General features: G+C 42.2%; 1 protein-coding gene and 1 pseudogene across 3 annotated transcripts in view; both read left to right on the forward strand.

Annotated features, from left to right (window-relative positions):
• Nucleotides 1-24,394, forward strand: part of TERF2IP (TERF2 interacting protein) — a 146,924-nt gene that overhangs the window by 40,134 nt on the left and 82,396 nt on the right. The window lies entirely within an intron of this gene.
• LOC132416907 (ADP-ribosylation factor 1 pseudogene) overlaps nucleotides 2,136-24,394 on the forward strand; it is a 100,617-nt pseudogene continuing 78,358 nt past the window's right edge.

The following is a 24,394-nucleotide window of genomic DNA, read 5'->3' on the forward strand; positions in this document are numbered from 1 at the left end:
TCCTTAATGAGCTCCTGTCATGTGCCAGACAGGAGAGGACTCAGCGGAAGTAAGATAATCTCTCTGTCCTATTGGCTGTTTATAGTGCAGAGGGTGATGCAGAAAGTAGACGTGAATAAACATGGAAATAAAATGATTTCAGGAAGGATGACTGCTAGGAGGCAGTAAATAGGGCAAAGGAATAGAGGGGGCAGATGAAATGCCATCACTAAGCTACAGTGGCTGGGAAAGGCCACCTTAAGAAGACAGGATCAGAATTGGTACCTAAATGAAAGATGGAGCACCCACCTATCAGTGGAAAGGTGCTTCTGACAGAGGGAATGACACAAGTGAGCTTGAGATGCTAATGGAACAGAAGGATGGCCAGTGGCTGTTAGGAGGGGCTTGGGCATGTACATGCCTGGAGCAGGCCATGCACCACCTTGCGGGGGGGGCGGTCATGGAAGCATGGATTTGAGTCTCAGTGTGACTTGGAGGCATTGATGGGCTTTCAGCAGGGTGGTCTCATGGTCTCATTTAGGGTTTTATTTATTTATTTATTTAATTTATTTATTTTTGGCTGTATTGGGTCTTCATTGTGGTATGCAGGCTTCTCACTGTGGTGGCTTCTCTTGTTGCGGAGCCCGGGCTCTAGGCATGTGGGCTTCAGTAGTTGTGGCATGTGGCCTCAGTAGTTGTGGCTCGTGGGCTCTAGAGTGCAGGCTCAGTAGTTGTGGCACATGGGCTTAGTTGCTCCACGGCATGTGGGATCTTCCTGGACCAGGGCTTGAACCAGTGTCCCCTGCATTGGTGGGCGGGTTCTTAAGCACTGTGCCACCAGGGAAGCCCTCATTTAGGGTGTCTAAATGTTCCACTGACTGCACAGTTGTGAAGGTGAGAAAGCTCAGGGAGGGAGTGGTGAGGGTTGACTCTGGCTTCTGAGGTCCTTCCCAATCCCAAATCCAGGCTTATGATGGGGCGGAGTGGTATAGCACACAGGACAGGGACAGGCAAGGGAATCAGGGGTCCCAAAAAAACCTTGTCACCTTCATAATTTTGTCTGGGGCAGGGCTGGGTGAAGAGTGGCTGGGTTTGACCTGTGAACTCAGTCAGCCCTCCCTTTCCCCCGAGGAAAGCTTTCAGGGTCAAGGTTAAGGTTGCTTGTAATCAACACCCTAAGGAGTTTAGGTTGTGGAGGTTAAAGCAGCTGTGGCTTCAGTGTTAAATGTGATTCACTTTCACATCAGGTACAACACAATCCTAAACATTATAAACCTATCAGGTCTGTTTTTCTGACTGCAGTGAAGCTTTCCCAGTTTGGAGACATTTCATATGAAATTTAAGGGCATCAATTATTTCATATTCCTCAGTTCAGTTAGTATGCAGTTGGTTTCTTTTTTCTTCAAGAGTTTTTAAGTAAGTATTTAACTCAGTCACAACAGTCATAGTCTTCAAAACTCCCTTTGATTTGTCATCCATGTGGTCTCTGTTTTCTGGTGAACTTGTTACATCCAACTGCAAGCTCCCACCATCCATGTATCTTTTCCAGGAGCAGAAGCCCAATCCTCCTTCTTCCCTGAAGTTCACCCAGAAGCTTGATCTGGCTTTTTAAAAAAAGTTTTGTAATATCTTTTTATTCTGTATAGTAAATGTGCTCACTCTTTTCACTCATTCAGCTTCTCTTGAAAACAGTGTTAGGCTTCCTTGAAGATGAGACTTTTCCTTATAGAGATACCTGAATTTCTTCTTCATTTGCCTGATGGATTTTGAAGGATGTAACAGGAGCAACGACTTGCATTTTGTGTGTCCTCTGCTGTGCCTTGTTAAGGACCAGATTTTTCTGGTAATGCCAGCCATTAGCTCAACTTGTTTTACATTTTGAGATTTGTCCTCTTTTGGTAGTTTTTGGAATGTCCACTTTACACCTAAGAAAAGGGTTAGATGTTTCTAGGTCTTTATTCATGGCTTCTAATTTTCTTATTACTGATACTGTGGTCTCCCAAAGGGGTTCCTCCGAAGTTGACTCATGCCCTTCAAATTCATTTTCAATTAGGCAAAGCGTAAAGATATGTTGTCTTTCCTCCAGAGGGGCAGAGTCTCCAGTGTCTAGTTTGTCTCTATTTGAATGAAGAAGTCAGACCTTGATAATTCCGACCATGACCATCTCGACTGCCATCAAATACAGCAATGAGCGGAGAGCTAGGCCTGGTCTGAGGTCCCCTGATAGTGTCGCCACTGCCCAGCTCCACATCTCCTGGACCAGCAGGACACACAGCATCACAGATACTGCAGCACTACCTCATGTCCAGAACGCTGCTGCTCACAACAGACTTCAGAGAATGTTGAGAGCATTGTGTCTGGAACCACACCAGTGCCTGGCAACCAGGCAGACCTCAGCTGAGCTGAGGGAGAGGGACAAATACAGTAATCCCTGGCCAATGCTCTTTTTTCAAACAGCTTTATTTAGGTACATTTTACAGATAAGAAATTTGCCCCTACCAAATGTATGATTCAATGATTTAAGTAAATTTACTGACTGGTGCAACAATCAGCATTAATGTGCTTTAGAACCTTTCAATCACTGCACTAAGAACCCTCATGTCCAATATTTCCTGACACTTGTTCTTCATCTCCTTTCATTTCTTTTTTTTAAAAAATTAATTAATTAATTTATTGGCTGCATTGGGTCTTCGTTGCTGCATGTGAGCTTTCTCTAGTTGCGGCGAGTGGGGGCTACTCTTTGTTGCAGTGAGCGGGCTTCTCATTGCGGTGGCTTCTCTTGTGGAGCACAGGCTCTAGGCACGTGGGCTTCAGTAGTTGTGCATGGGCTCAGTAGTTGTGGCTTGTGGGCTCTAGAGCACAGGCTTAGTAGTTGTGGTGCACGGACTTAGTTGCTCTGCAGCATGTGGGATCTTCCTGGACCAGGGCTCGAACCCGTGTGCCCTGCATTGGCAGGCGGATTCTTTTTTTTTTAAAATAAATTTATTTATTTATTTATTTTGACTGTGTTGGGTCTTTGTGGCTGTGCGCGGGCTTTCTCTAGTTGCGGCGAGTGGGGGCTACTCTTCCTTGTGGTGTGCGGGTTTCTCATTGCGGTGGCTTCTCTTGTTATGGAGCACGGGCTCTAGGTGCGCGGGCTTCAGTAGTTGTGGCTTGCAGACTCTAGAGCTCAGGCTCAGTAGTTGTGGCGCACGGGCTTAGTTGCTCCGCGGCACATGCAGGGCTCGAACCCCTGTCCCCTTAACTGGCAGGCGGATCCTTTTTTTTTTTTTTTTGTGGTACGCGGGCCTCTCACTGTTGTGGCCTCTCCCTTTGCAGAGCACAGGCTCCGGATGCACAGGCTTAGTGGCCATGGCTCACGGGCCCAGCCGCTCCGCGGCATGTGGGATCTTCCCAGACGAGGGCATGAACCCGTGTCCCCTGCATCGGCAGGCGGACTCTCAACCACTGCGCCACCAGGGAAGCCCGGCAGGCGGATTCTTAACCACTGTGCCACCAGGGAAGGCCCTGGCAGGTGGATTCTTAACCACTGCACCATCAGGGAAGCCCCTCCTTTCATTTCTGATCCTGTCCCTCCTTGGGAGAGGGGGCTTCAGGATGAGGTGGGAATGAGGGAGGTGGGAGCACAGTCAGGACCTGGCCCAGGACAGATCACAAACTCAAGCTCTCTTGCCATCCCCTAGTGCCCGTTGTTTCCACACTCGCCATCTCCACACAGAAATATGCTTTGTCTTTATGTGGGACATGGCTTTGTTTGGAGCCAGGGCTGGTCACAGCACTCAAGCCAGGAGCCTGATCTGGCTGCTTGGACTGAGCTGGTTCCAGGCAGGGGAGGTGGAAATCCACGTGCACCCAACAGCTTAGCCAAGGGTGAGTGACCCTGCACCAAGGACACAGCTGCACCATCACACCGTGAATGAGAGTGCCGTGGACACTAGCCTGGCTCACACTCCCCCCATTCCAAAGATGAACAAACACGCCATGGTTGTGGGAGGTGGAAGCGTGGACTCCACCCTCTGCTGCACTGGGGGGACGCTGGTGGCAGAGTGAGGCTGCCCCTGTGCAGTCTGAACGTGGGGCTTTCAGGGTCCTGGGCTGGTGGGGACCTACCTGCCAGCCCCTGGCTTCTCCCCTCGCTGGGTATCCTGACTTCAGACAATGCATATAACATTTTCCTGGAGACCTTTTCCTAGGAAGGCAAAATATATATAGATGAAGTCCAATTTTTTACATTAAAAAAACCTTTGTGCTCTTTGTGTTGTATTTAAGCAACCTTGCCAACCCCAGGATCACTAAGATTTTTGCTTATTTTTTTAAAGATAAATTTATTTATTTATTTATTTATTTATGGCTGCAGTGGGTCTGCATTGCTGCGCACGGGCTTCCTCTAGTTGCGGCGAGCGGGGGCTACTCTTCGTTGCAGTGCACGGGCTTCTCCCTGCGGTGGCTTCTCTTGTTGAGGAGCATGGGCTCTAGGCATGCGGGCTTCAGTAGTTGTAACATGTGGGCTCAGTAGTTGTGGCTCGCGGGCTCTAGAGCACAGGCTCAGTAGGTGTGGCGCTTGGGCTTAGTTGCTCCGCGGCATGTGGGATCCTCCCGGACCAGGGCTCGAGCCTGTGTCCTCTGCATTGACAGGCGGATTCTTAACCACTGTGCCACCAGGGAAGCCCTGCTTATGTTTTCTCCTAGAATTTTATAGATTAAGCTCGTAAAGTTGGTCTATGACGCAACATAATTTTTGTATGTGGTGTGAGATTAAGGGTAGAGGTTTACACATATATTTTATTATTTCAATACCATTTGTTGAAAGATTATCCTTTCCCCATCAAATGGCCTTGGGACCTTGGTGGAAAATCAGTTGATATGTATGAGTCTATTTCTGCACTCACTAATCTGTCCCATTGATCTGTTTGTCTATCTGTACACCAATTGCATGGTTTTGGTCACTGTGGCTTTATATTACGTCTTGAAATCATGTGATTTAAGTCCTCTGACTTTGTTCTTCCTTTTCAAAACTGGATATTATTCATCGGCATTTCTCAACCTTGTCTCTATTGGCATTTTTATATAGGATCATTCTCTGTGGGAGGCGTCTTAGACAGTGTAGGATGTTTAGCGGTTTCTCTACCCACTGGATGTCAGTGGCATCCTTCCCCACCATGACAATCAACATGTCTCCAGGATGTCAGCATCATGGCAGAGTAAGATGTCACTCGTTTTTGTCACCGCCTCCCCCCCAACAACAAAGATTTGGCATTCATCCACAGACAACTTGCCTTTGTCGGATCTGTGGGATCCAGCACCATATGCCAAGTGACCCAGGAGGCGTCTCACCCCCCTGTGCATTGAGTAATAAGCACACACACCTTAGTCCTGGTCATGGACCCTGCAGTGACCTGTGAACCAGCTCCAGCCCTTCTGTGATTCAGACCAGGGAGCCTCTAAAAGACATTGAAAAGAGAGCCTTTGTGGAAGTCTGAGTTTCCAGAGGAGAAGTTCCAGCACACTGTTGGAGGGGAAACAAGTTTGGATGCATTGGAGTGGATAAGAGGAATAGCTTGACTCTGCCTACATCTTTCCTTCCCCAGAACAGCACAGCTTAGGGCCACGAGAAAGTTTCTTGGCCTGTGATCTCCTGCGGAGGAACACAGGACACTGCCGAAGGGTCCTCTTTCACCTCATCAAGAAGGCTGAATATGGGCTACGTGACTGGGGGTGGAAGAGGCTGCGAGAGTGGCAGAGAGGACTCTCAGAGGGCATTAAGGGACGCGGATCGTACCAACTGCATCGCAGACTCCGTCAAGAAGACAGCTCATGAGCTGCTGTGAACGCCTCACCCACGGATACCCCCAACTGGCCCATGGCACCCCCAGCGCTCTGCGTGCCTTGCCCACACACACTCTGAAGAGCAGTTTCAGGTTTACAGAAAAATTGAGCACAAAGAGTTCTTATAAAGATGCAATTTATAACATATAGTTTCTTCTATAATTAACATCTTGTGTTAGTGCTGCACGTTTCCTACAATTGATGAACAAATATTGATACACGATCAATAATGAGTCCAGGGACTTCCCTGGTGGTGCAGTGGTTAAGAATCTGCCTGCCAATGGAGGGGACACGTGTTCGATCCCTGGTCCGGGAAGATCCCATGTGCCATGGAGTAACTAAGCCCGTGCACCACAACTACTGAGCCTGCGCTCTAGAGCCCGTGTGCCACAACTACTGAGCCCGCATGCCGCAACTACTGAAGCCCGCGTGCCTAGAGCCTGTGCTCCGCAACAAGAGAAGCCACCGCAATGAGAAGCCTGCGCACCGCAACAAAGCATAGCCCCTGCTCGCCGCAACTGGAGGAAGCCCGCGTGCAGCAACAAAGACCCAACACAGCCAAAAATAAATAAATAAATAAAATGGTTAACTTAAAAAGAAGAAGTAATGAGTCCACTACCCACCCCCACCCCATACTTGCTCTGTGGTCTGCGATCTCTTTCAAGGCAGCAATCTGGGGAGATTGTAGGGCTGACCTTGTCTCTGGTTTCACAGAGCCACTCTCCTCTATTGCCTGTTGTTCAGTGTCTTGCAAACCATTATGTGCTATATTTTGTCTTCTTTTTTCTTGGTAGAAGGGAAAATATGTTCCCTATTATTCCATCATGGCCAGAAGCTAACCTCCTATTTATGTACAGTAAATCCCCTACATACGAACCTTCACGTTGCAAACTTTCAAAGATGCTAACCTGTGTTCGCATGTCCAACCACGTAAGTTAGTTCATGTGTCTGTAAGATTACTATGAGACAAAAAATGTTTTCTTTCCTTTTTTTTTTTTTGCGGTATGCAGGCCTCCCACTGCTGTGGCCTCTCCGTTGTGGAGCACAGGCTCTGGATGCACTGGCTCCGGACGCACAGGCCCAGCGGCCATGGCTCACGGGCCCAGCCGCTCCGCGGCACGCGGGATCCTCCCGGACCGGGGCACGAACCCGCGTCCCCTGCATCAGCAGGCGGACTCCCAACCACTGCGCCACCAGGGAAGAAGCCCTTTTTGTATTTTTTAAGATGTATTATTTGTGTGAAAAGTGTTTTAAACCTATTGCAGTGCAGTACTATATACCCAATGTTAGTTGGATACCTAGGCTAACTTTGTTGGACTTCCAAACAAATTGGACTTATGAACGCGCTCTTGGAACAGAACGCGTTCGCATGTAAGGGACTTACTGTACTTAGCTTTGAAACAGTGAAACAGAATTATTTTGAGTTAATGTTTTGAAGTCTACCACTAGGTGGCAATGTTATACAGCTGAGATGCTTTTCAGAATCAGCAGAGCCCAAAGCATTTCTAGGTTCTTTTAATACGGTATAGCACAGGGAACTCTACTTAATGCACTGTAGTGTCCTAAATGGAGAGGATATATGTATAGGTATGGCTGATTCATTTTGCTGTGCAGTAGAAGCTAACACAACATTGTAAAGCAACTATACTCTACCTCAGAGGGCTCCTGTCTTTGCAGGGGTGGGAGACACAGATGTGGACCCCTAATGACAGCACAAGGCAACGTGCTTTGTAACCCTGTCAGGGGGAGTCTGAGAAGCTTCACAGAGTAGCTGACCATCCATCAGTGTTCAAAAGATGTGTAAGCTTTCCACTTGAGAAAGGGGCAAATAACTCTATCCCCAACAGTGCAAATGTGACGTAAAGTAGAAGGAGAGAGGTGCTCAGAATATCATGACAAGATCAGGGAACACTGAGTGAATCCATGAGAAGAGTGGCAGGAAGCAAGAATTAAAAATGGGCTTGGGGCCACTTTGTGAAGCACTAAATTTACTACAATAAGAATTTGGACTATACCTTTTAGCCGGTGGAGATTAAATGACAATTTTCGATTAAGTGATTGATATGATTAAAAGGGTGTTTTAGACTAGAGTCTCCAAACTCTTTTGAATGAACAGACTTTATAATAAAATATTGGTTTAGTAAACATCCAATATATTTATATCTAGTTATTTATGAATTATACCTATGTCATACATTCCATGCAATTGTATAGATTACAAAATATACACAAAACTGTGACACTTGTGCTAATAATGAAATTGCATTGGCAACTTAGAAATTTTTGCAGATAATGTCAGGTCTGATTAGATCACTGTTTTCTGCCATAATGAGGCTAATTTAAGTGGAATCGAAGACATTTTAGTCTTGGCGTTCTCTTGTTCACTTCAGAAAATGCGAACATCTTGGTGAACGTCCACTATTTCTTTGAGCCTGGCACACTGCACATGCAGCACGACCATCTTATATATAAACTGAGCAAGATTACTCTCCCAAGTAAATATTAAAGGTCTAATTTCTGTCTTATTTATTAGTATAAAACAAATGCTAATGGCGATATACTATTTTATTTGCTCCCCATGGACCATTCTATGCACGCTGGGATTCATGTGCCCTTTCATAGGCATTCTGGGTTGGGTGGCTAAGACTGCAGCATGAAGAGATAACAGAGTGTAGGCAGGAGCCCAGCACACAGACACCATACCTGACCTTGTCTGTTGATAATGAATTAGACTCAATTAAGACTGAGATAAATAGTTACAGTCCAGTTAAAAAAATATATGTATTTCATTTCGACCTCTTGTAAATGAACAAAGCAAAGACATTAAAAAGAGCAATTATGGGGACTTCCCTGGTGGTCCAGTGGTTAAGACACCACGCTGCCAATGCAGGGGGCCCGGGTTCCATCCCTGGTCAGGGAACTAGATCCCGCACGCTGCAACGCAGATCCCACGTGCTGCAAGACCTGGCGCAGCCAAATCAGTCAATCAATGGATCAATCTTTTTTTAAAAAAAGAGCAATTATGTTCTAAACAGTTCTGGTATCACAAGTGAAGATGGATTAGAATTATCTCAGAAAGAAAACTTTGGGACTGATTCTCAGGCCAACACCTGAGAAAGGACAAGGTGCTTTAGCTATGAGGACACAGCTAGAAGTTGGCAGTCTTCAACCCAGAAGAGGGCCTTTACCAGAACCCAACCACTGGGGCACCCTGATCTTAGACTTCCAGCTTCTAGAACTGTGGGAAATGAATTTCTGTTAGCGATAAGCCACTCAGTCTGTGGTATTGTTGTTGTAGCAGCTCAAAAGGAGTAGGACAAAGAACAAAGATAAACTGGAGTATTTGACCTGTGTTATCTGCCACTGCGTTGTAGAAGATGCCTGAGAAGACTTGAGTTGGCACCCGTCTCTCCATTTCTTTGCCATCCACTAGTCCTTCAGGTGAATGTGGCTTCTTAACTCAAGATACTGAGTTTTCCAAGTGTAGCAAGGAGTATCACACGTTCTGCTTCACTTTTTTCTTTTTTAATGAAGGTTTTATTTATTTATTTATTTGGCTGTGTTGGGTCTTCATTGCTGTGCATGGGCTTTCTCTAGTTGTGGAAAGTGGGGGCTACAGCCTTGCGGTATGCAGGCTTCTAATTGTGGTGGCTTCTCTTGTTGTGGAGCATGGGCTTTAGGCACGTGGGCTTCAGTAGTTGTGGCACGCGGACTCAGTAGTTGTGGCTCATGGGCTCTAGAGTGCATGCTCAGTAGTTGTAGTGCATGGGCTTAGTTGCTCTGCGGCACGTGGGATCTTCCTGGATCAGGGATCGAATCTGTGTCCCCCTGCATTGGCAGGCAGACTCTTAACCACTGCACCACCAGGGAAATCCTCTGCTCCATTTCTGCAGATACCTTTCTTGTATGAATTTATAAACTACTGTTGGTAAATTGCATCAACTACATGGAAGATATTACATAAATTCAGAGAAGTTTCATCTCAATATCATGTGAAGTATTAAAATAGATGTCTTTAAAGTAATGATTATAAATAATTTATACCTAGACAATTTGCAGCTAATTTCCCCCTTCCAAATTGCATTTTGACCTTGTTAATTTGTTGATTGGAAAATTGCAACACTCTATGACATAAATCACAGCAAGATCCTTTTTGACCCACCCCCTAGAGAAATGGAAATAAAAACAAAAATAAACAAATGGGACCTAATGAAACTTAACAACTTTTGCACAGCAAAGGAAACCATAAACAAGACGAAAAGACAACCCTCAGAAGGGGAGAAAATATTTGCAAGTGAAGCAACTGACAAAGGATTAATCTCTAAAATATACAAGCAGCTCATGCAGCTCAATATCAAAAAAAACAAACAACCCAATCCAAAAATGGGCAGAAGATCTCAATAGACATTTCTCCAAAGAAGATATACAGATTGCCAACAAACCCATGAAAGGATGCTCAACATCGCTAATCATTAGAGAAATGCAAATCAAAACTACAATGAGGTATCACCTCACACTGGTCAGAATGGCCATCATCAAAAAATGTACAGGGCTTCCCTGGTGGCGCAGTGGTTGAGAGTCCGCCTGCTGTTTCAGGGGACACGGGTTCGTACCCTGGTCTGGGAAGATCCCACATGCTGCGGAGCGGCTAGGCCCGTGAGCCATGGCCGCTGAGCCTGCGTGTCCGGAGCCTGTGCTCCGCAACGGGAGAGGCCACAACAGTGAGAGGCCCACGTACTGCAAAAAAAAAAAAAAAAAAAAAGTACAAATAATAAATGCTGGAGAGGTTGTGGAGAGAAGGGAACCCTCTCGCACTGTTGGTGGGAATGTAAATTGTTACAGCCACTATGGAGAAGAGTATGGAGTTTCTTTAAAAAACTAAAAATGGAACTACAATCTCACCCAGCAATCCCACTACTGGGCATATACCTTGAGAAAACCATAATGCAGAAAGAGTGATGTACCACAATGTTCATTGCAGCACTATTCACAATAACGAGGACATGGAAGCACCCTAGGTGTCCATTGACGGATGAATGGATAAAGAAGATGTGGCACATATATACAACAGAATATTACTCAGCCATAAAAAGAAATGAAATTGAGTTATTTGTAGTGAGGTGGATGGACCTAGAGTCTGTCGTACAGAGTGAAGTAAGTCAGAAAGAGAAAAACGAATACCGTATGCTAACACATATATATGAAATTAAAAAAAAAAAAGAGGTTCTGATGAACCTAGGGGCAGGACAGGAATAAAGATGCAGATGTAGAGAATGGACTTGAGGACATGGGGGAGGGGGAAGGGTAAACTGGGACAAAGTGAGAGAATAGCATTGACATATATACACTACCAAATGTAAAATAGATAGCTGGTGGGAAGAAGCTACATAGCACAGGGAGATCAGCTCGGTGCTTTGTGTGCACCTAGAGGGGTGGGATAGGGAGGGTGGGAGGCAGACGCAAGAGGGAGGGAATATGGGGATATATGTATACATATAGCTGATTCACTTTGTTATATAGCAGAAACTAACACAACATTGTAAAGCAACTACACTCCAATAAAGATGTTAAAAAAAAAGCCAAAAGTAAATAAATAAAAAATAAATAAATTTCTTTAAAAAAAATTTATTTATTTAATTTATTTATTTTTGGCTGAGTTGGGTCTTTGTTGCTGCGTGCAGGCTTTCTCTAGTTGCAGTGAGCGAGGGCCACTCTTCGTTGTGGTGCACGGGCTTCTCATTATGGTGGCTTCTCTTGTTGCAGAGCACGGGCTCTAGACGTGCGGGCCTCAGTAGTTGTGGCTCACGGGCTCTAGAGCACAGGCTCAGTAGTTGTGGCGCTCGGGCCTAGTTGCTCCACAGCATGTGGGATCTTCCCGGACCAGGGCTTGAAACTGTGTCCTCTGCATTGGTAAGCGGATTCTTAATCGCTGTGCCACCAGGGAAGCCCCTAAAATAAATAAATTTCTACCAAAAAAAAATTGCATTCCACTTTTTACTTCTGAGTATGATGGTGATCTCAACAGTTCAGTGGGATACTTCAGAATTCACAGTTCTTGAATTCTGTCTTCCAGATAAAATCTCAAGTGTGGTTTTTCTCAGTGTGAGATATCAGAATAGGGGCTAGTCTTTAGGCGGATACCTTCTGAAAGCTGAAACAGGATAGAGCTACGTGTGTACCAAATCTAACGGGAGACTTTTGGAAGCAGATCCCGGAGTAAACCTGATGTGAGTTGAATGTTTTTATTGGGGCACTGATTCCTTACTTGGTCTTCAGGCCTCTGCTACTTGAGTATTTCATGTTCCCACAGTGTTCTCCGTGTAGGAGCTCCACTGGTTTTTGCAGGGGCAGGATGGCCTGATGAGCTGAGCATTCTCTCTTCACTTCAGTGAACCTTTGTGAATTGTCCTGCCCTGTCACTTCCTGTCTCATTATTCAACTGTATTTTCTCCATAGCACTTAGCAGTATTTGAAGTCATCTTACTCACTCAAGCTATGTGTATTTTCTCTCTCCTCTCACTAAAGTATAAAACTGCATGAGAAAACAAACAAACGAACAAAAAACTGCATGAGGTCAGGGGCTGTGTTTTCCTTCTTTATCATCCTGTCACCAGTGCCAAGACAGGGCCTGGCACAAATTGAGTGATCGATACAAAACCATTGGTTATGTGAATGCATGAATGTGGGTAATAGTACCTGATGTCATGTACATTGTCATCATCAATATAAAAAAGCATTTATTCAAGTAGTACCTATGGTTAACAATACATTATTGTGCATGTACGTTAAAATATGTTAAGAGGGTAGATCTCCTAACCCCCTAAATTGATAACAAACAAATAAACAAGAAACTCACAAAAGAACACAAAGAAAATTTGGAAGGTGAAAGATATGTTTAAAGCCTTGGTTGTAGTGAGTATCACAGGTGTAAGTATATGTCTGAGCTTATCAAGATATAAATATTAATGAAGTGATTTTTTGGTATATTAATTATATCTCAATAAAGACTAAGAAAAGAATCATTTATTAAGCAGGACCACAGTGTTGCAAAATCCCAGTGGGCTCTGTGTGTGTGTCAAGGGTCAGGCCTTGCACAAAAGAGGCTGAAGCCAAGAAAGACCTGATTAAATATAAACTTGTTACCAACGTTGCTCATGGATAATGTCAGTGGTTTCCTCCATATTTGAAGTCATCTCATAATGAAAATCTCTGGATAGTTCAGTAAATAAACCCCTTTGGGTAAATACTCCCATGGAGCCGCCTTAAACTGAATACAAACCTTGCTCTATAATAAACAGCTTTGGAGGCAAAGAGCTTTGAATCTTTCGATTCTCTAAGATTCATAATCAGAGTAAGAAACTTTTTTTTCATAGAAACAAGGATATACACAAAGTAAAATTTTTTTTAATCAAATTGGGATTAAGTGTTATCTAACGCTAATTTGGAGAGTTAGTTAAATTTAATTGACTGATACGGGTAGGATAGAATGGTAGTAATTATTGGACACGGTATTTAAATTTCATGACTTGAATTTCTTATGGCTTCTTTCCACGTGAGAATTACCTTTGCAAATACGACATAATAGAAAGGTTTTCAGAAACCTTTTACTTGCGTTTTCTCTCTGAGTGTGTTGATGTTGAATTCAGGCGTTGGTGACTTAGAAGGGCATAATGGGAAGATGAATGTGCCTCAAACTTAGAAGTTTCTCCAGCTGCTGACTTTGTTCTTTCCCTCAGGCTGAATGAGGTGAATATAGAATATCTTACCGTTGAATAATTCGGATTGTTTTTAGGCAAGAATTTTTCTGATGTTATAAAAATTGTGATCTAAAAGGAACCTTAAACTTCAGTTCATTCTTTTGATGTATTTTGCCCAAAGCATGGTGCCAGGACCTGTTATCTCAAATAGACAAAAAATATCTTTCTAATTCACTCCTACATTGAAAGATCCTCATGGATTGAAATTACTGTGATGTATCAAAAGTTAATATGTTTTGGAAATAAAATAAAATCACATGTCAGGAAAGGAATAATGATAACAACGGACCAGCTTATTATGAAGCTTAAAATGAAAATGCTTTATTGGCAACACTATTGGACTTTGGAAAGATTGGGAATATGTGTCAAAACCAGAGAAGCCACAGTGCTGGTGTCCTTATTCATTCTTATTGATGTAGCTTGTTTGCCCCATGTTTAAGGCCAATCTTTTGGAATCAGTAGCAATATTTGGTTTAATTGTGTGTCTTGTTTCATTGTTGTTGTTGATATGTAATTAACATACCATAAAATTTATCTTTTAAAAAAATTTATTTATTTATTTATTTGGTTGCACCGGGTCTTAGTTGTTGTGGCTCATGGGCTCCTTAGTTGCAGCTCATGGGTTCCTTAGCTGCAGCTTGCTGGCTCCTTAGTTGTGGCACGTGGGCTCCTTAGTTGCGGCTCATTGGCTCCTTAGCTGTGGCAGGCGGGCTCCTTAGTTGCAGCTTTCAGGCCTCTTAGTTGTGGCACTCAGCCTCCTTAGTTGTGGCATGTGAACCCTTAGTTGCAGCATGCATGTGGGATCTAGTTCCCTGACCAGGGATGGAACCCGGGCCCTCTGCATTGAGAGTGTGGAGTCTTAACTACTGCACCACCAGGGAAGTTCCACAATTTATCATTTTAAAGTGTACATTTCAGTGATTTTGAGTACATTGATAAGGTTGTGCCACTATCATGACTAACTCCAGAATATTTCATTAATCCAGAAAAGATGAAACTACTAATGTACTTTCTGTCTCTATGGATTTGCTTATTCTGGATATTTCACATAAAATGATATATAATGTGTGCTCTTTTGTGTCTGACTACTTTCATTTAGCAAAAACTTTTCAAGATTCAGCAGCAAGTATCAGTACTTCAATCCCTTTCATTGAATTGTATTCCACTGTATAGGTAGTTATACCACATTCTATTTATCCATAAGTTGATGACCATTTGCTTTGTTTCCGTTTCTTGGCTATTATGAATAATGCTGCTGTGAACATTTGTGCACAAGTTTTTGTGTGAACATTTGTTTTCATTTCTCTTGAGTATATTCTCCTAGGAGTGGAATTGCTGTCATATGGTAGCTTCAGGTAACCTTCTGAGGAATAGACAAACTGTTTCCCACAACAGCTGTGCAATTTTTCATCCCCATCAGCAATATATAAGGATCCAATTTCCCCACATCCTTGTCAACACTTGTGATTTCCCATTAAAAAAAAATATATATATCCATTTTAATGGGTATGAAGTGGTATTTCATTATGGTTTTGATTTTTATTTCTCTAATGAATGATGAGCACTCATGCTTATTTGCCCTATCTTTCTATCTGCTTATCTATTTATCTATCTATCCATCCTACCTATGTATCTATCTAGAGAAATGTCTATTTGAACATTTTCCCATTTTTTGTTTGGTTTATTTGTCCTTCATTATGAATTATAAGAGTTCTTTATATATTCTGGATACTATATCCTTATTAGATATATGATTTGTGGATATTTTCTACTGTGGGTTGTATTTCATGATGGTGTCTTTTGCTCCATCTGGCAATAGGAATGCAGACTGTTGGTTTCCAAGGCTACTGTTGAGATGGGCAGTGGAGGATGGTACTAGGGCAAGTTAAAACACCACAAAATAAGCTTTCATGACTGCTTTCATGACTATTTAGCCATTTTTCTTTTTTTTTATAGATTTATTTATTTTTATTTTTGGCTGTGTTGGGTCTTCATTACAGTGCATGGGCTTCTCATTGCAGTGCATGGACTTCTAACTGCAGTAACTTCTCTTGTTGCGGAGCACAGGCTCTAGGTGCGTGGGCTTCAGTAGTTGTGGCTCATGGGCTCTAGAGCACAGGCTCAGTAGTTGTGGCACACAGGCTTAGTTGCTCCGTGGCATGTGGAATCTTCCTGGACCAGGGCTTGAACCCGTGTCCCCTGCATTGGCGAGCGGATTCATTTTTTTTTTTTTTTTTGCGGTCCACTGGCGTCTCACTGCTGTGGCCTCTCCCGTTGCAGAGCACAGGCTCCGGACGCGCAGGCCCAGCGACCATGGCTCACGGGCCCAACCGCTCCGCAACATGTGGGATCTTCCTGGACTGGGGCACGAACCCGTGTCCCCTGCATCGGCAGGCGGACTCTCAACCACTGCGCCACCAGGGAAGCCCGCGAGTGGATTCTTAACCACTGTGCCACCAGGGAAGTCCTTAGCCATTTTTCTTGAACAAATGCTCTTTGGGTTACTACAATTCTTTGGTTAGTATCCATAGGTCTGAAAAAGTTGATTCTGACAAATTTTTCCAGTTGTTTTCATTACTTTTACGAAGGGATACATTTTCAGAGGCTCTCATTCTGACATTTTCACTGATATCACCTCAATTGCATGACTTGTATTACAGTGGGATGACTGCTTTGCCTTTGGTTTTTTCATACACACTTGTCCAGTCATATGGATGCCATGGAAAGATTGACTCAGGCTTCTTCTAAGTCCATCACCATGGAACTCCTCGTTGAATATCATCCTCTTAAACTTTTATGATTTATAAATTTTGGGAGCTATAAACAGCCTTAGAGATTGGCTAGTGGATTGATCCTTTTGTTTCACACACGAGAAAACACATGAGCACCCCTTGTAAAGAGAAGGGAATTGCCTGGCTTCTTCCTCTAGTTGGTAGTTGAGTCTAGAGGAGAACTGAAGTCTTTAAACTGCAGGATAGAGCTATAACAGAAATACTCAGTAAAATCCTTGTTTGCAATTCTCCTGAGTCTTATCACCCAGTCTTCTCTACATTATTTCCCTTTTGTGTGGGCATTCGGCCCAGTCCCTGGGAGACTTTGAAAATAATGAGATACCATAAGGCCCATGCATAGCCCCACAGCTATTCTCATGGACTTGGTTTTAACCTTGGTATTATTTGGGGATTATAAAAATTCTTAGTCACCAAGAAGCAGCCAGCAGTTTGAGCTATGTGAAACCTGTGTGATAGGGGATACATTTCTGTCTAAATTTCCCTGTTCATTACTGCATCAAATAACCTCAAGAATGGCTTCTGTATAGTCAAAGAGAAAACACTGGTTTCAAAATAAAAGTTTTGGGCTGAAGTGTAGATATATGAATGTACATTGAAAGCACTTGTTTTTAAGGTCCTTAAAGCCTTAATACTGATTGGTGTTTATATTAGTTTGCTAGGTTGGCCATACAAAGTACCACAGACTGGGTGGCTTAAGCAATAGAAATTTATTTTCTCACAGTCTTGGAGGCTAAAAATCTGAGATCAGTGTGTCTGCAAGATTGGTTTCTTCCAAGACTTCTCTCCTTGACTTGTACATGACTTTCTTCTCCCTGTGTCTTCACATTGCTTTCCCTCTGTAACTTCTTATTATAATAAGGACACCCATCACATTGGATTAGGGACCACCATAATGACTTCAACTTAATTATCTCTTTAAAAACCCTATCTCCAAATAGAGTCACCTTCTGAGATACTGGGGATTAGGACTATGAATTTGAAATCTATGAATCATTTTCTTTTCAAAAAAAAAAAAGAATAGGATACTAGCAAACAACATACTCACCATTCTTAAACTGAAAAAACCAAAAAAAAAAAAAAAAGGAAAAAAATGGATCAGAATATCCAAGGACTGTGGGGACAGCTCCACATATGTAATGGGAGTAATGGATAGAAAAGAAAATGAGAAAGGAGTAGAAGAAATATTTGAAGTAATAATGCTGACAATATTTCAAATTAATGACAGGCACCAAATGACAGAACCAACAAGCCCAGATAGCACCAAGCAGGATATATATCAAAAAGTTTATACCTGTTCATATCACATTCAAACGACAGAAAATCAAAGTCAGGAGGATGGGGGACTAATCTATAGAGGAAGCTGTATAAGGATTACATCGGACTCCGTGTTCAGAAACCATGCACACAAGAAGAGAATGTAGTGAAATTGTTTAAAGTGTTAAAAAAAAATCCACCAACCTAGAATTTTGTATCTAGACAAATCATCCTTCAAAAGTGAAAGAGAAATATAGACTTTCTCAGATAAAGAAAGCTGATGAAAATTGTTGACAGTAGACCTGCCTTACAAGAAATGTTAAAGGGAAGTTCTGAGAAGGAAAATGATGTAGGTCAGGCACTCAGCTGTACATAAGGAAAGGGATTGGATCAGGGAAGGAATATATGAGGGTGAAATAGGATCTTTTATTTTTGTTATTCTTAATTGATCCAATAGATAAATAGCTGTTCAAGTAATAGCAACATATTGGGCGATTGTAGATAGGGATAAGTGAAGTGATAGCAGTGTTATAAGGGACGGGAGGGGGAATTGAGAATATTCTGTTACAAGATACCTGCAGTACTCATGAAGTGGTATAGTGTTACTTGAAAGTGGATTTGGATTAGTTGTAAATGAATACTGTAAATTTTATGGCAACCAGAAAAAAAATTTTAAAAAGAAGTATAATATGTTAGGAGGGCAGAGAAAATGGAATCATATAAAATGCTCAATTAAAACCAGAGAGGCAGGGGCTTCCCTGGTGGTGCAGTGGTTGAGAATCTGCCTGCCAATGCAGGGGACACGGGTTTGATCCCTGGTCCGGGAAGATCCCACATGCTGTGGAGCAACTAAGCCTGTGCACCACAACTACTGAGCCTGTGGTCTAGAGCCCGTGAGCCACAACTACCGAGCCTGTGTGCCGCAACTACTGAAGCCTGCGCACCTAGAGCCCGTGCTCCGCAATGAGAAGCCACCGCAGTGAGAAGCCTGCGCACTGCAACAGAGTAGCCCCTGCTTGCCGTAACTAGAGAAAGCCTGCGCGCAGCAATGAAGACCCAACACAGCCAAAAATAGGTAAATAAAATAAGTAAATAAATTTAAAAAACCCCCAAAAAACAAGAGGGGCAGAAAAAGAGGGGAAGATTAAAACAAAGGAGCAATAAAAAGTGCAACAAATAGAAATATGGTAGATTTTAATCCACCTATATCAATAATCACTTTAAATGTGAATGGTCTACATATACCAATTAAAATAACAGGGATTGTCAAAGTGGATAAAAAAACAAGGCCCATCTACCTATTGTCTATAAGTAAGCCCTTTAAAATATAAAGATGCAGATAAATGAAGAGTAAAGGGGTATAGAAAGTTATACCATCTTAACATCAATCAAAACAAAACTGGAATAACTATGTTACTTTTAAGCAAAGCAGACTTCAGAACAAGGAAAGTTATCAGGGATAAAAAGAGGTATTACATAATTAAAACAGGGTTGATTCTCCAAGAAGTCATTAACAATCCTTAATATGCATGTTCCTAACAATAGAGCATCAGAATACATGAAGTAAAAAATGGATAAAACTGATCACTACTGATCTCATGGACAATAAAAGGATAATAAAGGAATATTATATATAACTCTATGCCCACAAATTTGATAACTTAGATAGAATGGACCAATTGGACAGAAACTACTGAAACTCAAAAAGAAATAGAGAGTCTGAATAGGACTATATATATTAAGGATTTTGAATTACTAATAAATAAAATTCCAAAAATGAAAGCAATAGTTCTAAATGATTTCACTGGTGAATTTTACCAAACATTTAAAGAAGAAATGACACCAATTCTCTGCAACCTCATCCAGGAAATGGAAGCAGAGGGAATACTTTCTAACATATCCTGTGAAGGTAGCATTACACTAATCCCCCAAACCAGGTAACAACATTATAAGAAAGGAAAACCAGAGACCAGTATCACTTCTGAACAAACATGCAAAAGTCCTCAACAAAATATTAGCAAATTGAATCCAACAATGAATAAAAAATTATACATCATGACGAAGTAGGATTTGTCCCAAATATGCATGGTTAAAATCCCAAAAATTTACAATACAAAAGCTGGTGAGAATGAAGACAACAGAAACTCTCATTCATTGCTAGTATGAATGCAAAATGGTACAATCAGTTTGGAAGACAATTTGACAGTTTCTTACAAAGTTAAACGTTATCTTACCATATAATCCAGCAATCAAACTCCTTGGCATTTACCCAAATGAAAACTCCATAAACACACACACAAAACCTGCACAGAAATGTTTATGGCAGTTTTATTCATAATTACCAAAGCTGGAGGCAATCAAGATGTTCACCAATAGGAAAGGGATAAACGTTGGCACATCCATACAATGGAATCCATATTATTCAGTGACAAGAAGAAATGAACTATCAAACCGCAAAAAGTTACGGAAGACTCTTAAATGCATATTGCTATGTGAAAGAAGGCAGTCTGAAAAGGATACATATTTTATTATCCACTATTTTTCACTGTGGAAAACTACAGAGACACAAAAAACTATAGAGACAGTAGAAAGATTAGTGGTTACAGGGGTTGGGGGGAAGGGAGGAAGGATGAAGCACAAGGGATTTTTTAAAATTTATTTATTTTTGGTTGCATTGGGTCTTCGTTGCTGTGTGCAGGCTTTCTCTAGTTGAGGCAAGCAGGGGCTGCTCTTCGTTGTGGTGCACAGGTTTCTCATTGCGATGGCTTCTCTTGTTGTGGAGCACGGGCTCTAGGTGCATGGGCTTCAGTAGCTGTGGTGCACGGGCTCAGTAGTTGTGGCTTGTGGGCTGTAGAGTGCAGGCTCAGTAGTTGTGGCACACGGGCTTAGTTGCTCTGTGGCATGTGGGATCTTCCTGGACCAGGGATTGAACCCGTGTCCCCCTGCATTGGCAGGCGGATTTTTAACCACTGCACCACCTAATTGTGGGAGGGGAGTATATGGGGACTTTGTATTATCTGGTGGATTTTTCTGCAAATCTAAAACTGCTCTAAAAGTAAAGTCTATTAATTATAAAAAAACTCAAAAATACATAAAAATATGTCTGATTTCAATTTGCCTATAAAGTACTCAGAAATCCTTTTCATTGAAACAAATTTCAGTTTTGAAATAATCACGTTGTCCAAAAGATGGTGCCAAAGACTTACAAAGATATCTTTTTTTGGTTATGCAAAAGAGAGTTAAATAATGAAATAGAATTAATAGAATAAAAAACCAGAAGGTCCTAACATGAGTCAGCATGCATGACACTTATTTACATCTTGCCAACGACTTTTAGCCTCCTGCTTTAGGACTCAGATCCATTGCCTTTGCTCTTTGGTGCTGCTTCCTTGCTGTATACGAAGGTGAATTTGCCCTGACAATGCACAGCAGTGACTTGCACTCCATAGGGACCTGCAGGAAGCTGGGCTAGCACAAATACATTTGGACCTGATTTTAAACATGTATATATCAAATTTAAATGAGAGTTTTGCAAATTTATAAGTTTTTTTCAGTGTGTAACATTTTCAGATATAAATTTAAAGACACTTTTTACTTATTACTATCAGGTCTTCCATTGACAATAGCCTTTAAGACTTCATTCTTGAATTTCTCTGTTCATAGGACCCTAAGTCAAGGAGCCTATAATCTGTGACTAAGTATAAATGCACCAATACAATTCATTCTTCAAGATATTTTTTGGTGAATAATCTTTCAAGGAGAGAACCTCTTTGTTAAGGTGATAATAATATCACAAGTAAACCAAGGTTCTTTTTTGTTATATTGCCTTTTTATATTTTCAAAACATCTTTATTTTTTGTTGGTTATACAAGTGTAAAAAAATGGTGTAAAAATACACTTATCTATTGTCCTTATTATTGTTTGGATTTTACAAATTGCATTTTAATGATGTCACACAGTATCTTCTTCTGTCTACTCTTTTTCCAGAATATTTATAATTATATTGAGAAGCTTGATTTGATTTAGGTTTGATATTATTGGCAAAAGTATTTCGTAAATGGTGTTATGTATTTTTGTCATCAGGTACAAGGTGTCTGGTTGTCTTCTCTTTGGGACTGCTTGAAGTCATTCATGACCATTGCCTGTCTTCGTTAGGAGTTTGCAAATGTTCCTATTCAATCATTTCCTCTTCCTATAGCACTTAGAGTGATTCCATAGAGAGAAAAATTTCCTAATAAAGTATCTGGTGGGCTTCCCTGGTGGCGCAGTGGTTGAGAGTCCACCTGCCAATGCAGGGGACACGGGTTCGATCTCTGGTCCGGGGAGATCCCACATGCTGCGGAGCAACTAAGCCCATGCGCCACAATTACTGAACCTGCGCTGTAGAGCCTGGGAGCCACAACTACTGAGCCTGCATGCCACAACTACTGGAGCCTGTGTGCCTAGAGCCCGTGCTCCGCAACAAGAGAAGCAACCACAATGAGAAGCCCACGCACCGCAACGAAGAGTAGCTCCCGCTCGCCATACCTAGATAAAGCTCGTGTGCAGCAACGAAGACCCAACACAGCCAAAATAAAAAGAAGATAACCAGCAAGGACCTACTGTATAGCACAGGGAACTCTGCTCAATATTATATAACAACCTAAATGGGAAAAGAATGTGAAAAAGAATAGATACATGTATATGTAAAACTGAATCACTTTGCTGTACACCTGAAACAATCACAACATTGTTAATCAACTATACTCCAATATAAAATAAAAAGTTAAAAAAAGGAAAAAAAGAAAAGCAGATTCAATATTTAATTTATTTGCTTTATTTACCAGTTTTCAGAAAAAAGAGTTGATTCCTTAGCATTTTTTAAAGGTGACTAATGAAGGTTTTACTTTTTTCTGTTTTAGTAACATTTCAAACTCATGAATTTTTAACATTTTTGGAGTGTTTTTATTCTTTGCAGTTTAACATATCTGACGTATTTTTATTTTTATCAGTACTTTGTTTGGTCAATTGGAGCCTCTTCAAATTGACTCCTCTGTTCTTGTGATATAACTTCAATACAGAAATCCCTCCTTATCCATGGGGAATACATTCCAAGGCCGCCAGTGTTTACCTGAAAACACGAATAGTACCAAACTCTCTGTATATATATGAAATGGAGCAGGACCCTATGGTCCTTCCCCCCACCCCCATGTGCTCCGCTTGCCTTTTGTCTGTGGAAAAACTTTAGCCAAAGAATAAGTTTAATCAGAGAAGTGGGAAAATGCAGAAACAAAGGAAAACAGTCCAACAAAACTAAATAATAATACTTTAGTCATTAAGCACATTTAAGGACCTTTAGTTCCTCCTCAAGGGCTATAGATAATATTCTGAGCCACATCCTGGGACCTGTCCTGTAGATACTGACACCCCCACCAGGTGGAAGAGGTTAACTACATGATGACCAGACTGTAGCCATGACATAAGCTGCCACAATTCTGAGAATTGGCCTCAAGAAAATGGGAACAAACCGACCCTGGAACTGAAGATTAATAGTATCAATACTTAAAACAATCAGGATGACGCTGGTCAGACCCCTGCATGACCAATTTCAAGATGATTGTCAGAGCTGACTGTGATGTTTCTGCATGTAGCCCCCTCCCTCAACCTATAAATGCTCTTGCCCACTGGTTGTAGTTGGGGGGAATTGGCCTTTGGACAGGGATCTGCCCTTCCCCCACCAGTTGCTGGCATCCAAAATAAAGCAAACTTTCCTTTCCACCAAACTTGCCTCTTTATTGGCTTTTGAGTCACATATATTATATGTGACTTTTGGTCAGACCCCCACTTTTGGTCACATATATTATACTATGTTTTTTCCTATACATACATACCTATGATAAAGTTTAATTGATTGATTAGGCACAGTAAGAGATTAACAACAATAACAAATAGAACAATTACCACAATATAGTGTAATAAAGTTATGTGAATATGGTTTCTCTCTCAAAATATCTTTTTTTCCTTTCTATTATTTATTTATTTATGGCTGTGTTGGGTCTTCGTTGCTGCACGCCGGCTTTCTCTAGGTGCGGGGAGCGGGGGTTACTCTTCATTGCGGTTCATGGACTTCTCATTGCAGTGGCTTCTTTTATTGCAGAGCATGGGCTGCAGCATGTGCACAGGCTTCAGTAGTTGTGACATGCAGCCTCAGTAGTTGTTGTTCGCGGGCTCTAGAGCGCAGGTTCGGTAGTTGTGGTGCACGGACTTATTTGCTCTGCAGCATGTGGGATCTTCCCGGACCAGGGCTCGAACTGGTGTCCCCTGCATTGGCAGGCGAATTCTTTTTTTTTTTTTTTTTTTTTCCGGTACGCGGACCTCTCACTGTTGTGGCCTTTCCCGTTGCGGAGCACAGGCTCCGGACGCGCAGGCTCAGCGGCCATGGCTCACGGGCCCAGCCGCTCCGCGGCATGTGGGATCTTCCCGGACTGGGGCACGAGCCCGCGTCCCCTGTATGGGCAGGCGGACTCTCAACCACTGCGCTACCAGGGAAGCCCGGCAGGCGGATTCTTAACCACTGCGCTGCCAGGGAAGTCCCTCAGAATATCTTATTGTACAAATTTAATGCCTTTTCCATCTTAACTAAGCACTTATCACACACTGTGGCCATAACTTTTGCAGTTTGAGGTGCGACTGCAAAACTAGCACGAATTTCTTTTTCCTCTTCACAGTTTCACAGATATAAGATTCATTCTTACCGTAGATCTTAGCAACCTCAGCATAGGATTTTTTTCTTTCCTCATTAACTTG

Source organism: Delphinus delphis, chromosome 20, assembly GCF_949987515.2.
Source record: "Delphinus delphis chromosome 20, mDelDel1.2, whole genome shotgun sequence".
Classification (NCBI taxonomy): Eukaryota; Metazoa; Chordata; class Mammalia; order Artiodactyla; family Delphinidae; genus Delphinus; species Delphinus delphis.